The sequence below is a fragment of the Lissotriton vulgaris genome, chromosome 4_1 (assembly GCF_964263255.1).
Source record: "Lissotriton vulgaris chromosome 4_1, aLisVul1.2, whole genome shotgun sequence".
NCBI classification, from domain to species: Eukaryota; Metazoa; Chordata; class Amphibia; order Caudata; family Salamandridae; genus Lissotriton; species Lissotriton vulgaris.
This window is the reverse complement of record NC_141691.1, coordinates 636565516-636581149: the sequence shown is the minus strand read 5'-3', so window position 1 is coordinate 636581149 and position 15634 is coordinate 636565516. Positions and strand designations below refer to the sequence as shown.

Sequence of the window (15634 nt, the reverse complement as noted above, 5' to 3'; positions counted from 1 at the left end):
ATGCTTACTGGGCCTGCTGCGAGAGAGCTGTGCGCCTTAGGGGATGCAATGGGTTAGATAAAGGATGCATTTATCAGGTTTGGGTATTTATTTATTTATTTTATTTATTTATAACTTGCATCCATACCATTTAAATGTTAAGCAGCCCCAGAAAGGGATGCATGAAAAATGGGAGACTTACATGTATGGTGCTTTTAAAGGCCTGAATGGTTGAGTGGGGGTGTGACCACGCAAGAAAACATGGCATAACTGTGATCCTGGTCTTTGGCTGGGTCTGCTGGGAATCGCCCAACATTGTAACTGGAGCGGCCCCACAGAGCAAGATATTGCTTGCGAGGGTTTGAGAAGTAGGCAGCAGGCCCTCAACTGGCAATCAGAGCCCTCTGCTCTGGTCCCCTCAACGGGAAATAAGTAGGCCCTGGTACACTCCAGGATGGCAGCTGCCCAGCAGTGAGGAGGGGAAAGGACGCCTGATATACTGCTGGCCAGGGAACTGCAACAGAGTCTCAGACTGTTCCCAAGCTCCGTGTGTTGCACCCCCAGCTCGCCTTGCTTGTACTGCCTCACTGTCTTTCCCCTACTGTACTTTGTTTTCTTGTTAATCCTGTGCTTGTTTTCCGTATTGCCTGTTCCCCTGGTTGCCCTGCTCCCCACTTCCCGCCGCCGTGAGCCCGCGGCCACGCCCCCTTTCTCTCCGTGTCCTCCCCGCTCCCACCTCCCAGCTGCTCCTCCCTCCCACTTAGCCTTAAATGGCCACCGTGCGGACGCGCAGCGGGCGAGCCGATTGTGCGCAGAAGGCGCGCCAAAGGCCAGCCCGTCTGCGCACGTCCGTGCCTGGACCGCGCCCAGCGCCAGGACCCCTGGCCCCCACCGCTGCAAGACGACCTAACAGACCTACGACGCCGCCGCCCTGAAACACTCAATGCCGGCCGGAACCCCGCCTGCTGCCGGGCCGCCCAGAAACGCATTCACGGACCCTTCACCTGCAGAACCTGCAAGTTCACCTGCCTCCGAACCTGCACCGCACCCGCCAAGCCAAGCACCAGCAGCAACCTCAAGTGCATCCTGCTCAACACCCGCTCCGTCCACAGACACGCCGTGGAACTCTGGAACCTCCTCGACACAACATCACCAGACATAGCCTTCCTCACGGATACCTGGATGAACGTCTCCTCAGCCCCCGACATCGCCATCGCCATCCCGGACGGGTACAAGATCATCAGGAGGGACCGAGTCAACCAGACCGGAGGAGGCATCGCCATCGTCCACAAGAACACCAGCCGCATCACGACCGACTCCAACGACACCTTCGCCGCTGCCGAGCACCTCCACTTCCAGATTCACACCGACCCAAAGACGACCCTCAGAGGCATCAGACAGACCCCCGGGACCACGCACACAATTCAGCAAAGACATCACGGACTTCATCAGCCCACACGCCCTCCCCTCTGCCGACTACATCCTCCTAGGGGACATCAACTTCCACCTGGAGAACAACAAGGACCGCAACACCGCCGCCCTGCTGGACAACCTCGCCAACCTCGGACTCAAGCAACTGGTCAACACCCCCACCCACTACGTCGGCCACACGCTTGATCCCGTCTTCTCATCCAGCAAGCACATCACCTTCAGCCACTCCACCGGACTCCACTGGACCGACCACAGCTGCGTCCACTTCAGCTTCAGAAGAACCACAACCCACCACCACCCGCAACAGGTTCCTTACAGAAGCTGGAGCAAGATCACCGCCGACCAGCTCACCACCTCCCTCAGCCAGAACCCACCCGCCAGCACAACGGACCCCAACGAAGCAGCCCACAACTTCATGCAGTGGCTGACCGCCTGCGCCGACGACCTCGCACCACTGAAGAACCCTCCCAGCAGACCCAGAAGCAAGAAGGCCTCCTTGTTCACCGACGAACTCAAGGACTCCAAGAAGACCTGCCGCACCCTCGAGAAAGCCTGGCTCCTCGACCAGACTACTGACAACATGACCGCCCTCAAACACGCCACCCGCAAGCACCACCAGCTCATCCACACCACCAAGAAGAAATCACTGAAGGAACGACTGGACAACAACGCCCACGACAGCAAGGAACTCTTCACCATCTTCAAGGAGTTCTCCAACCCCAGCAGCGGCAACAACGACATCACTCCCTAACAAGATCTCTGCGACTCTCTCGCCTCGTTCTTCCACCGCAAGATTGCCGGCATCCACAACAGTTTCGGCACACCATCCACGCTCCCGACCGTCGAACCAACGCCCCCCACCGCCACCCTCCGCACCTGGACCACGGTGACCACCGAAGACACAGCCCGTACGATGAACACCATCCACTCCGGATCTCTGACCGACCCCTGCCCCCACCCCGTCTTCAACACGCCCCACTCTACCATCGCACCCCAACTCCGGGACGTGATCAACACCTCATTCAACACTGTCACCTTCCCGGAGAGCTGGAAGCATGCCGAGCTCAGCGCCTTACTGAAGAAACCAACAGCGGACCCCACCGACCTCAAAAACTTCCGCCCCATCTCGCTCCTCCCTTTTCCTGTCAAAGTCATCGAGAAGATCGTCAACAGACAGCTTGCCGCCTTCCTCGAGACGAACGGATCCCTCGACCCCTCGCAGTCCGGTTTCAGAGCCAACCACAGCACCGAGACCGCCCTCATCGCAGCCACCGACGACATCCGAGCCCTGCTCGACAACGGGGAAATAGCGGCACTCATCCTCCTGGACCTCTCTGCAGCGTTCGACACAGTCTGCCACCGCACCCTAGTTCAACGCCTCAGCAACATCGGCATCCAAGAGAAGGCACTGAAGTGGATCATCTCGTTCTTCGCCGGTAGAACACAGAGAGTCCGCCTCCCCCCGTTTCGATCCGAGGCCACCGAAGTCATCTGTGGCGTTCCGCAAGCATCATCACTCAGCCCCACCCTCTTCAACGTCTACATGAGACCTCTTGCTGCCATCGCACGCCAACACAACCTCAACATCATCTCCTACGCCGACGACACCCAGCTGATCCTCTCCCTCACCAGAGACCCCGACACCGCCAGAACCAGCCTGCACGAAGGGATGAAAGACGTCGCCGAGTGGATGAAGGACAGCCGCCTGAAACTGAACTCAGACAAGACGGAAGTCCTCATCCTTGGACCATCGCCCTCCGCCTGTGACGACTCCTGGTGGCCCCCAGCCCTGGGCACCGCTCCCAAGCCAACAGACCACGCACGCAACCTAGGATTCATCCTGGACTCCTCCCTCTCGATGACCAGACAAGTCAACGCCGTCTCCTCATCATGCTTTCACACCCTACGCATGCTTCGCAAGATCTTCCGATGGATCCCGACCGAAACCAGGAAGACGGTCACCCAGGCCCTCGTCACCAGCAGACTGGACTACGGAAACACCCTCCACAGCCAAGCTACAGAAAAGACTCCAACGCATCCAGAACGCCTCCGCCCGACTCATCCTGGACATCCCCTGACGCAGCCACATCTCCGGCCACCTGAGGGACCTGCACTGGCTCCCTGTCAACAAGAGGATCACATTCAGGCTCCTCACCCACGCACACAAGTCTCTCCACGACCTGGGCCCCAAGTACCTCAACGACCGCCTGACCTTCTACACGCCCACCCGCCAGCTACGGTCTACTAGCCTCGCCTTCGCCGCCGTACCACACATCCGAAGAGCCACCGCCGGAGGCAGATCCTTCTCCTACCTGGCGGCCAAGACATGGAACTCCCTCCCCATCCACCTTCGGCTGACCCAGGACCATCTCGCCTTCAGGAGACAACTCAAGACCTGGCTGTTCGAGCAGTAGCGGACCCCTTCCCCCAAGCGCCTTGAGACCCTTCCGGGTGAGTAGTGCGCTATACAAGTGTTATGATTGATTGATTGATTGATCCATGAGAGCAGGGGCTACAGAAGAGGTATGGTAGCAAGCAGGTCTTCCTCGCTGCTCTCCATGTTTCTTCTCTATGAGGAACAATCAGAAAAGTGGCGGTGGCCTTTGAGGCAGCATGAATAAGGGTGAGTGAAGGCATGGTGAGCGGGTGGCAAGGGTGGTGGTGCCCACCCTCCCTAGCAACTTGGGGAGCCTAGCAGTAACAAATGCCGAGGTTGTGTACTGGGGAGCCCCACCCCTTCTCTGGTTGAAAACAAGGCGGCCCTGTGTCCCCTCCTCCTAGAAGGTGACCTAGTGGGGAACAGCACCAGGCTCACCTGGGCAAAAACTCTTGCCAGTTTCTTCTTGGAAGTGCCTTGGGCATCATTAGCTGTGGCCCCTGAGGGTTTGACAGCCTTTCCATGCTTCCTTCCAACGGGCCTTATCCAGTCCAGAAACCTCCTGAACCTGAGAGAACATTTAACTCAAGACGCAGCAACAGGAGCTGGAGGTTGAGAAAGCTAACTTAGCGAACTTACAGAGGAAAGTACTTTCAGAGACATATGCTGGACACATAACTAAGTGTAGAAAAAAGAAAGAGAGGGGAAAGGAGAAGGAGCAAGTAGAAAAGGAGATACACAAAACGCAAGCAATAGAGATAGAGCACTTGAAAACAAAGGCCCTGAAAATGTCCACAGTTCCTGGAGCTCCTGCGGCTGTGAAACTGCTGAGAATCCCCTCGCTCTTCTCCAAACCCAGAAGGACTAGGTTGAGATGTACTCTGCGGGCAAGGATGTACTAGCATGGCTTTCTCATATGAGCTTGTGCATCAAGTTATTTACTTAGATCAGAAAAAGGGTTATAGATTTACTGAGCTGTTTGCGAGAGACTGTGTGTGGGAGAGAATGCAAGGAGTAAGAAAAGGATGCAGTTATCAAGTTTGGGAAATTCCCATCCGTACCATTAAAATTATTTAGGAACCCAAGAATAGGATACATGAAACATGGGAGTCTTAGATGTATGGTGTTTATAAACCCTTGCTGGGCCAGTGATAAAACAGACAACAAAACATCAGAAAACTTTGCATGCAGAGGATCAATTTGGCAGATGCTGCACCAAGTAACCAATTTGTCCCAATGGCTGGCATTGACCAATGTCCTACAAAGTAGCCTCGTCGCCAAGATTACATCACCGACCTCAGGAGGAAGGTTAAATGCAGTCAACGCCACTGCTCAATCTCCACACAGGGAGATGCAGATTGAGCAGGCACGGGTGAAGCACGCTGGCCTGCTGCTGTGACGGAAGAACCTCCCAAAGCGATAGCTTGATTGAGGCCAGACGCTAATGCGCAGGAGTTCTGAATATCACACTCTCCAGCCCCAATCTAGTGCCACTAGAATCATTTGGGAACTGTTATCCAAGATCTTCTTCAGAGCTCGGGGTAAGGAAGGAAGGAGCAGGAAGCATACAGGGTTCCTGAACTAGACTCTGAGCCGAATGAGTCACCGAGGGAGCCTTCTTGGGAACATCAACCTGCAAACAGCTGACATAGCAAGTTCTCGGCAGTGGTTTAATGATCAAGCTGGGGTTTTTCCCATTGATGGAAGACGTTGACGCCCTGTGCCACCTACAGATGTAACTGAGCTGCATGGCCAGCTAAGTGTCCAAGGCTGAGTTAATTCGTCATGGTATTTAGAGATCCTACCAGGTGGTTCACCACCAGAGACATTCCCTGGCAGTCCAGCCACTTCCAGAGGCACAAAGCCTCCTGGGACAGAACCCAGGGAACCACCCTGCCATGCTTGTTGCTGTACCACATGACTGTAGTGTTATCCACGAGGACCCACAACAACCTTCCTCTCCTGGTGGGCAGGAAGGCCTTCAATACCAAGCAAATAAGCAAATTGCCATGAACTCCAGCTAACTAATGTGGAGTCGAGCTTCCGCCAGAGAACAAAGACAACCTATTCTCACGTCTTCCAGATGGCATCCCCAATCGAGAAGCAATGCATCTGTCATCAATGTCAAACCTGGGTTGGGTAAGGAGCGAGGTTTGCCTCAGACCCAATTGAGATCCAGCAGCTATCACTGCAGGTCTCTTGCAGTCTTCTCTGAAATATGGACACAATCCATCAGATTCACAGGGTGCTGTGCCCACTAGATCCCACTGCAAAGCTAGCATATGCCATCTGGCATGTTTCACAACCAGGTTGCCAGAGGCCAACAATCCCAGCAGACTCAGGGTATTCACACAGATTCAAGACAGAGGCTGCAACAGCAGGAGTCAAGTCAAGTCAAGTCAAGTCAATGAATTTATATAGCGCGCTACATACCCAGAGGGTCTCAAGGCGCTTGAAGAGGGGTGGGGAATTACTGGTCGAATATCCACGTTTTAAGTTGCTTTCTGAATGCTAGGTGGTTCTGATTGAGGCGAAGGTGAATGGGAAGTGAGTTCCATGTTTTAGCAGCCAGGTAGGAGAAGGATCTTCCTCCCATGGTGGTTTTGTTGATGCGAGGTACAGCAGCAAGGGCTTGGTTGGAAGAGCGCAGCTGGCGGGAGGGGGTGTAGAAGGAGAGTCGTGTGTTGAGGCATTCGGGTCTGAGTTCGTAAAGTGCTTTGTGTGCGTGGGTTAGGAGGCGGAATGTTATCCGTTTATTGACGGGGAGCCAGTGCAGGTCTTTCAGGTGACCAGAAATGTGGTCTTTACGTGGGATGTCTAGTATGAGTCTGGCTGCTGCGTTCTGGATGCGTTGGAGTTTTTTCTGAAGTTTTGCGGTGGTACCGGCGTATAGGGTGTTTCCGTAGTCCAGTCGGCTTGTAACCAGTGCGTGGGTGACCGTTTTTCTAGTTTCGGTGGGGATCCAGCTAAATGTTTTTTTGAGCATGCGAAGAATGTTGAAGCAAGATGATGAAACGGCATTGACTTGTCTGGTCATAGAGAGTGAGGAGTCCAGGATGACGCCCAGGTTCCGTGCGTGGTCCGTCGGGATGGGTGCTTTTCCAAGGGCCGCTGGCCACCAAGAGTCGTCCCAGGCGGAGGGGGAGGTACCTAAGATAAGGACTTCTGTTTTGTCTGAATTCAGTTTCAGACGGCTGTGCTTCATCCACTCGGCTACTTCTTTCATTCCTTCATGTAGGTTGGTTTTGGCGGTGTTGGGGTCTTTGGTGAGTGAGAGGATCAGTTGAGTGTCATCAGCATAGGAGATGATGTTGAGGTTGTGTTGGTGTGCGATGGCCGCGAGGGGGCTCATGTATACGTTGAAGAGGGTGGGGCTGAGTGAAGATCCTTGTGGCACGCCGCAAATGACTTCAGAGGCCTCTGACTTGAATGGTGGGAGGCGGACTCTCTGAGTTCTTCCGGCAAGGAACGAGGTGATCCATTCAAGGGCTTTTCCTTGGATTCCGATGTTTCTGAGGCGTTGTAGCAGGGTGCTGTGACAGACTGTGTCGAAGGCTGCGGAGAGGTCGAGGAGGATGAGGGCGACTGTGTCTCCATTGTCCAGTAGAGTTTGAATGTCGTCTGTTGCTGCGATGAGTGCGGTCTCAGTGCTGTGTTTTGCTCGGAAGCCGGACTGTGAAGAGTCGAGGGATTTGTTGGTTTCGAGGAAGGTGGCGAGCTGGTTGTTGACAGCTTTCTCGATGACTTTGGCCGGGAATGGAAGGAGCGAGATGGGGCGGTAGTTTTTGAGTTCGGTGGGGTCAGCTGTGGGTTTTTTCAGAAGGGCGCGGAGTTCGGCGTGTTTCCAGCTTTCCGGGAAGGTGGCAGAGTTGAGGGAGCAGTTAATGACGTCTCGGAGGTGTGGTGCTATGATCGAGTCTGCTTTGTTGAAGATGTGGTGAGGGCATGGGTCTGTGGGGGATCCTGAGTGGATGGAGTTCATCAGTCGGATGGTGTCCTCCGTGGAGATTGGGTTCCAGTCATTAAGGATGTTCAAGGGGGGTGAAGGTACAGCAGAAGGTTGTGTGGGTTGGTCTCCGGGTTGGTTGCCGAAGCTGTTGTGGATGTCTGCGATTTTGTCATGGAAGAACGAAGCTAGGGAGTCGCAAAGGGTTTGAGAGGGAGTGATGTCGTTGGAGTTGGCAGTGGGGTTGGTAACATCTTTGACGATGTTGAATAATGCCTTGCTGTTGTGGGCGTTGTTGTCTAGTCGGTCTTTGAATGCGGCTTTCTTGGCAGTCCGGATCAGTTGGTGGTGTATGCGGGTGGCGTTTTTGAAGGCGTCCCTGGTGCTGGTGTTTGGGTCTTTTTTCCAGGCCTTCTCAAGGGAGCGACAGAGTTTCTTGGATTTCTTAAGATCATCGTTGAACCAGGATGCGTTTTAGTTGCCTAGTTTGATTTGACGCTTTTTCAAAGGTGCTAGGATGTCGGCGCTGTTGGTTAGCCATTGATTGAGGTTAATGGCTGCTTGGTTGGGGTTCGAGGAGTAGGCGGGGGGGTTTTGAAGAAGCGATGAGGTAATCTGGTCGATGGTGATTTTGTTCCAGTTTCTTCGAAGAGTAGGTTGAGGAAGGTTGTGGGTTGTGGTCTTTTTGTAGGTAAAGTGAACGCAGCTGTGGTCCGTCCAATGGAGAACTGTGGTGTGACTGAAGGAGATATGTTTGCTGGAGGTGAAGATGGGGTCGAGTGTGTGACCTGCGTAGTGAGTAGGGGTATTAACAAGTTGTTTAAGTCCGAGGTTGGCGAGATTGTCCAGAAGGGTGGTGGCGTTGCGGTCGTTGCTCTTTTCCAGGTGAAAATTGAGGTCTCCCAATAGAATGTAGTCCTCGGAGGGGAGGGCGTGTGGGGTGATAAAGTCTGTGATGTCTTCACTGAATTGTGCACGGGGTCCTGGTGGCCTGTAGAGGAGGGTGCCTCTGAGTGTGGTCTTGGGGTCGGTGTGGATCTGGAAGTGCAGGTGCTCGGCGCTAGCGAGGTTGACGTCTGAGCTGGTTGTCCTGGACTCTCAGCTCTGGGGGAAAGCACAAAATTGTACTGCATTCAGAATGGCTCAGAAGAAAGGAGGAGCCTGCAGAGGAGCCTGGTGTAACTTCGGGATGTGGATAGCCAGCCCCAAACGTATGAGTGATTGTTGTTGTGTGGAGGTGGCTAACGACTACCTAAGGCAGGTCTGTTTTCAACAGCTGATCGCTTATGTGGGGTAAGAAGGGTATCCCCCAAACCTCCAAAAGTGTGTTGTGACCACCATCACCGCCAGGGGCACTGGTGAGGCAAAAATGAGCACTGCAACCTGAAATTGCTCTTGGCCCACTGTGAACCGCAGGTAGAGCCAGTGAGCCTTCAGGAGTAAGCTATGGGAATAAGCATCTCACAGGTGCAACACCACCATCCTGTCTACAGGGTTTAGGACAGCCACGACCCGGACATCTTTAATTTGTACTTCCACAGAAAGGCATTTAAAGGGCAGAGATTAAAAATAGAACCAACCACTCTGCTTTTCTTCAGCACCAGGAAGTAGCGGGAGTAACACCCAGTTCCTACTTCAGATGCTAGAACCCTCTCTATGGCCTCCTTGGCCAAAATGGTCCATACTTCCTGCTGTAAGAGGGGAAGATGGTCTGCCATTAGTTTCCTTGATTATGGTGTAGCAAAGTGGAAAGAAATAAAGGGATGTAGATCGACATACAATTTGGAGGACTCACTTGTCTGGTCGCTTACTGATTCTGGAGGAAAAATCGGATACAGCCTCCAACCGGAGCGCTGTGTTCTAGAAAGGTCAAAGTAAAGAGCATTTTCAGTTGCTGGGGGGGCGGTGGACTCAGCTGCACGTTGTCCCTGGTGTCTTGGGCGTGGTCTTTGTGAGCCGCAGCCTCAGTCACAAAAGTTTGTAGGGGAAAAGATGTGCTTGCCAGTAGTCTCTATTCTCACAACCAGGTGGTGAGGAAGGTTACCCTTGGATGCCTGCACCATCAGGCTCTAAGGTGTGGGGTGTTGTGTATAAAAATCAGGGTAGACTGGTGCTAGACATTGGCATGGAAGAACCTGCTTACTAACTGTTGGTCTAGAATATGGTTTTGGCTAGGGGGGTATTCCTGAGGGCCTTATTAAATAGTATTAGAGTTTATATAGGTACTTGATCAGCCAGGAGCACCTCTGTTAGAACATCAGTCTTCACACACATAGCAGGGACTAGTAGGCTTAGTACTTCTGCCACTCTCTGCAACACAACAGCAAAGGAGATGCTTTCTAAGGTGGCAGGCCAGAAGTAGAAACAAAGAAAGTTTCTAGAGAAGTACCCAGGTCACTGGCATTTTGTAGTGTGTCATACCAGTGTCCTCATCATACGACTGGAACCCACTGTGGGTCCTTGGGGCCCCGAGGAACACTGACAGGAACTGGCGGCAAAGTGCTCAAAATGTGCAGCATGGCATCACTAAAGGGTCCTACTTGCTACAATGTCACCAACAGACCTGGGAATTTGGGGCACATCATGACAAGATGTGTGATCAGCGCTGATGGATATCATCAGCAAGACCGGGTGGCACAATGACGCTCCTGTGCCATCTTTGGAGATTGTGAGTGGCTGGAAGGTGTATATTACTGCTTGGAATTGTTATGCTTCTTCTTGGACTTCCTGAAGAATTCGAGCAGGACAATGATCTGCCGTAGGAATGTCATGGTGTTGAGTCTTACAATGTTTGGTGACATACAGCTTAACCTCACAGTCCTCTATGGACTTTGGATTAATCTTGGGAGCATTCACAGGTCGTTGTTTTACCTAGCACTCTCTGCTTGGTCATCCTCAAACTTGTTTTTTGCCTTCACCCCATCTAATGTCTAAATTGTGTTGTTGTTCGCCTTAGGACTCTGTACACTTTACCACTGCTAACCAGTACTACAGAACTTGCACTCACTCCTTAAAACATGATAAATTTGGCCTGCAGCTGATTGGCACATATAATTTAGTAACAAGTCCCTAGTAAAGTGGCACAACATGTACCCATAACCTGTAAATGAATTGCTACTACTGGATCTGCAACACTTAAGTAGCTCTTTAAAATGGGTCTCAAGCCTGCCATTGCAGCTCTGCGCAGTTTTAAACTGCCAATTCTACCTGGCCAAATACACCTTTTCCCTGGACTAAGCCTCATATTTTAATACGTACATGTGACCACCAAGGTAAGTCCTAAACAGCCCATAGGTCGTGGTGCAGTGTATTTAAAAAGTCGGACATGTACTTTTAAGTTTTACATGTCCTGGCAGTGAAAAACTCCCTAATAACTTTTTCACTACTATAAGGACTTGCTTTCTCATGGGATAACATTGGATTACCTAATCACATTTAATAAGTGATCATTTAGAATTCAGAGCAGGTAGAAATGTCATGTTTGGTCTCTACAGAATTCCAATTTAAAATTCTCTTCAATGGTAAAATTTGATTTGAACTCACAATTCTGAAAATGACACTTTTAGAAAGTTGCCATCTTCTTATTCTAACCATTTGAAGCCTGGATCCTGTGTTCTAGGTCACATGACTCTGAATACAGTGGCAGTTGGGCGTTGTGACTTCTTCCCAGACAGTGAGACAAAGGGGGGCGGGGTGGAGGGGGTAGAGAGTCTAGAAATTTCTCTCACTTCAAAAGCCAGGTATAAATATTGGCCTCTCAGACCAATTTTTCAGTTCACTTCTGGACCTGCTAAGGACCCCAGAAAGACTGCCCTGCTGCTTGAGGCTAGCCTTTATGCTTGATCCCAGGGCTAACAGAGTGACTTTAAGGGCTAGTTTTCGGACCTCCTGTGCGAGATTCAGAGACACAACAAGTTCCAACAGCCTTGAAACCTGCACATGGACCTAGCCTGAGGCGAATCCTGAACTCCAAGGGGCAACCACAAAGTCGTGGACCCTAGGAAGTGGTGCTAAAGCTTCCCAGAAAGCCAAAAACAACCCATGATTACACCAAGGGGTGAAGGCCAATAGACAGGACCCTGGTAGGGCCTTATATATGCTAAAAAGAAGAAAAAACCTGGTATCCTAATTACTTATATGATGCTTTTACAACAACCACACTATATTCTTTCGGTGATTGGGTTATTTATTCACCCTATTTTTAACAACTCTTTCTTTTGAAGGACTTTATATCCTTCATATGGAACACACGAAACTCATATACATATTTACATACATAACAATTTACCTGATACTGACAACAGTGTACAAAACCAACATTTTTTTAGACATACACAGTATTTTGCACGAAACTTTACATGAACATGACTACATCAAAACAAACCAATGTGCCACATATAATCAAGCGATGGCTTAATTTGGATATCATTAAGTGTTCTGATAATTTTGATTTAAACCTGAATCAATTCTATTTCTTTTTGATCCTTTATCCACTTTCTGCTAATTTAATAGCAGTTGCTGACGCGTTTAAAGCCTCACGGGTTCTCTATGGGCTTTCATCAGGGCATCTTACTTTCAACACATTGGACACATCTATAATATAAATAAAACAAACTGTAACTTATTAGACCAAAACCCTTTTCTTACAACTTCCCGTGCCCCTTACTGGCACTTATGCACATACCTGCCAATGTCGTGAACACTTTTCATTTGAGCTATATTTTCAATAATCATGCGTCTCTCTCAGCATGGAATGGTAGATCTACTCTTCGTGATTGTCTGTGAATAATAAAATTCCATTTAAAACACCGAACAAATACTCTATTTATGGCGTGGTCCTGCTCATCTTGAAAAACAAACCTAGCTTCCACAATTCAGAATGGTGGCAATACGCTATTTCTGATAGTCTGCCTTTCTTTGGGCACGTGTGTAAACTGACTCTGTGAGGAAAAAACGACATCCCCATAAGCATATGGCCCACGTTTTAAGCGCATTACACAGCTGCCTTCAAAGGGAGATTGCGTATACTCGACATACCTTTAGCCAGTGAAACGCATGTGCTGAACAGCAAATCCTGTTCAGCAGCACCTCATAGAAAGGTATTCGGCCTTGTGGAGCACTCATTGGCTACATCCTGCAGCTATGTTCTGCTGGAGATTCTTAACTTCCAAAAAAGTGACTAAGTCTGAAAATACAAACTTTTGCTGCAGCTTCGTCCAGCTGCTCCCCAACTACGGCGACTCCTTCTTGGACACCACCGGCTGCCTTGCCTCCACTGAATTTAACCTTCTCAGACATTTTTCTTTAACAGTTCTTCCAAGTCCAAAGCTAAACTGAGACCGGGCCCAACCCACTCGTATAACCGGACAGTGCTCCATTGTGGTCGACAATAACTTTTGACTTTGTCCCAGCGTCACGCAACTAGATATTCGCGGTTGGCGCTTTGATCTTTTAGACACAGTTTTCACACAAAAACAAAATTCATAATTCCAGTTCTATTGATTAGATTGAATTTGTTTTGATGTCATTTGAGCTATATTTTCAATAATCATGCGTCTCTCTCAGTATGGAATGGTAGATCTACTCTTCGTGATTGTCTGTGAATAATAAAATTCCATTTATAACACCGAACAAATACTCTATTTATGGCGTGGTCCTGCTCATCTTGAAAAACAAACCTAGCTTCCACAATTCAGAATGGTGGCAATACGCTATTTCTGATAGTCTGCCTTTCTTTGGGCACGTGTATAAACTGACTCTGTGAGGAAAAAAAGACATCCCCATAAGCATATGGCCCACGTTTTAAGCGCATTACACAGCTGCCTTCAAAGGGAGATTGCTTATACTCGACATACCTTTAGCCAGTAAAACGCATGTGCTGAACAGCAAATCCTGTTCAGCAGCACCTCACAGAAAGGTATTCGGCCTTGTGGAGCACTCATTGGCTACATCCTGCAGCTATGTTCTGCTGGAGATTCTTAACTTCCAAAAAAGTGACTAAGTCTTAAAATACAAACTTTTGCTGCAGCTTCGTCCAGCTGCTCCCCAACTACGGCGACTCCTTCTTGGACACCACCAGCTGCCTTGCCTCCACTGAACTTAACCTTCTCAGACATTTTTCTTCAACAGTTCTTCTAAGTCCAAAGCTAAACTGAGACCGGGCCCAAAGCACTCGCATAACCGGACAGTGCTCCATTGTGGTCGACAATAACTTTTGACTTTGTCCCAGCGTCACGCAACTAGATATTCGCGGTTGGCGCTTTGATCTTTTAGACAGTTTTCACACAAAAACAAAATTCATAATTCCAGTTCTATTGATTAGATTGAATTTGTTTTGATGTCATTTTATTTATTTATTTAATTATTAAAATGCTCTCCATTTTTCTAAATTGGTGTAGGATTTTTATTTTGTGTAGTGTTTTTACTTTATTACTTTAGTTCTTCAAAAATACTTTATACATTACCTCTAGGTTCTGCCTGACCATTTTTGGCAAAGCTACCACAGTAACAGAGGGTGAAGAACAGGTCAATTTAGTGACTTTCGTTGTTCAACACCATAGGGATTGTGGTTGCTGTTTGAAAAGGATCTTAACCTACCAATCAAAAACCCAATTTCAAGATAGAATATTGACCGATTATATGCCCAGACCAGCAATTTCCCTCACTTACCGTAACATGATTAATAATTTCCCTGATAACCTGACAAGGCTGCTGGAGCACTACCAGAGGCCTTGGTCCCCCACCCTCCACCCCTGTGGCTATGAGATCTAGGTTCTTACTAAAAATCTTACATAAATGTTAACATGCATGCACCAATATGACAAAGATGGGAAGATTATCGTCAGCATTGTGTCATAGAAACTGTGGCCAGACATCAAGCTGTGACTCAATGCATGAAAACGATATGTGGGAGTACCATGGGGGCTACTGCAAAGTGATGCTTATTTAATGTTTGGGAGGAGACTGACCTTTCCCGAATGGATCAGATATGGATGACGTTAGGATTTATGGTGGCTACGCACAACACTGAATGGTTGTGGAGGGCGGACATGGCACCACAATTCATTGATTGGGAAAAGGACATGGGCTGGTGAATCCTCGCAGAGAGGGCAGTCTATGAAGGGAGAGGATGTCCAAAGAAGTGGGCAAATATTTGGGGGAAATGGAATGACAATCTGAGTGGGCTCTGTCTCCTTATTGAAAGTACTGATTTTGATACAGTGTTTTGAGGATAACGGAACTCTCCTGATGCCCTGTGATATATCGGATCATGGATGGGGGTGACTTGGTGGGCCAAGGGGAATTATGACTTGTATGATAATGTTGTGGTGCTACATTATTTTATTACTCTCCCATTACCTTTGTTGATGTCTTTGTATTTCCTACATCCTGGAATTATGCTATAACCCCAGGCACCATAGGCATACTTCGTGAGGGTCTGTCACGGAAATCTGTTTGAGACAGTCCATACACCGCTTGAACACTGTTGCATTAGGAGGTGACCTCTTTCACTGAACATTGGAATTTGTTAGCAAAAAGGGTCTTGAAAAGATAGAAGTACAGCTCTGGATCGGCATCTGAAGGCTCAGAAAGAAAGCAACAGTACACATGGGTGGCTCGTAAATGAGGTTCCGCTCGAAGCTCCTGGAGTGGATCAACATCGACTGGAGCCTCACGGTGCCGCCTACCAATGTGCAAGAGCCCTGCTTTTAAGTTACCAGATCCAGTCTGATACCTGCATAGTATTCACAAAGTGATGATTCGGAGGTTAAATACACCCGTTAGAAAAGAGTGTATATTATTTATAATAACACATATTACATTTACATATTATCCATTTTGCGCAGAATCAATTGCAGCAAAGGATCAACATGTTCTCTAATTTCCTAAAAATTATTAGA

General features: G+C 49.4%; 1 protein-coding gene across 2 annotated transcripts in view; it reads right to left on the bottom strand.

Annotated features, from left to right (window-relative positions):
* HUS1 (HUS1 checkpoint clamp component) overlaps positions 1–15634 on the bottom strand; it is a 215522-nt gene that overhangs the window by 163730 nt on the left and 36158 nt on the right. The gene's annotated exons all lie outside the window — the stretch shown is intronic.